At 54.1% G+C, this 1,132-nt stretch overlaps 1 protein-coding gene across 1 annotated transcript in view; it reads left to right on the top strand.

Annotated features, from left to right (window-relative positions):
• The window catches only part of FAM43A (family with sequence similarity 43, member A), a 10,710-nt gene that overhangs the window by 5,159 nt on the left and 4,419 nt on the right, over positions 1-1,132 (top strand). The gene's annotated exons all lie outside the window — the stretch shown is intronic.

Genomic DNA, 1,132 nt, shown 5'->3' with positions numbered 1-1,132 from the left:
AGCCCAGGCAGGCACCTCAGTGGGCGCTGGGCTTTATGCCAAGGGGCCCAGCCAGCTCGCCCCAGCTGTGCTAGGGTTTGTGTGTGCTGACACCCGTGCTCGGTCCATCCGGCTTTCCGACTGCTGTTTTCCCATAGGAAAATGGGACCGTAGCACGTTCACATCTTAGGACTAGCAGCAGCCTTCCTAACGCTGCAAAAGTGCTGCGCTAGATCCGCCGGAGACAGGAAAGGCAGCGTGTTACAGCTCCACACCCACCCCCGGCCCCTGGAAACCATCGGTGCGGGCGGGCGTCCCGTCCCAGCTGCGGCGGGGCAGCCTCGGGGCACAGGGCTGGCTGCGCTGCCCTCCGACCGGGGGGTCATTTTGAAACGTAATCAAATGGGCAAGTGCTTTTAGTAATTTGACACTGGTCACTGTGGTTACTTGCAGTTCCCAAGTAACCTGCTAGATGGCATAATGTAATAATAATTATAATGATAATGACTGTAAAGATACAGGGGTTATTTTAATTGATCCAAACTCTAGAAATTACTTGTCAAATAACCGAAGCAGGCATTGAGATATCTTACTGCATGTGTATGTGCCCTTTTCCCGAGCGTTTATTCAAACCCTTATGAAGTGCTACTCTCTGTAACCCTGGCATGTCTGTTCTTTCTGGCAGAGGGTATGATATGTGACACGAGAACCGACAGCAACGACACAGACACCAATTTCCACAGTTCTCATTATGTCTGTGACTGTTCTCGAGAAACTCCAGCAAGAAATTACAAGACAGCTTCTTGTTACTTGGGTGCTGTGTATAAATAAGAAGCAAAGCATTACTCATACATAATAGCTCTTATTTGCTGCAGGCCCTTAGGCTTTCAGAGTTGGACTAACCAAATCAAAGGGAAAATGATGTTGCAAGAGTGGGACTCCTGCACGGCCCGCCCTGGCCGGGAAGGCTGCTGGGGATGCGGTTCTTACGGGCCTGGGGGCTCCCGGAGCCGCGCTCCGCAGCGGCCGTGGGATTTTTATGTCAGGGAATTTCTGAGCTGCTGGTCCCCCCCGACCCCGCTGCCCTCCCCATCCTCCCGGAACCGCTGCAAGCCAGCGCCCCGGTCCCCCCCGTCCTCGTCTGCCCGGAGGG

Source organism: Chaetura pelagica, unplaced genomic scaffold (assembly GCF_000747805.2).
Source record: "Chaetura pelagica isolate M959 unplaced genomic scaffold, ChaPel_1.0 scaffold807, whole genome shotgun sequence".
NCBI lineage: Eukaryota > Metazoa > Chordata > Aves > Apodiformes > Apodidae > Chaetura > Chaetura pelagica.
This window is presented reverse-complemented; position numbering and strand designations above follow the sequence as displayed.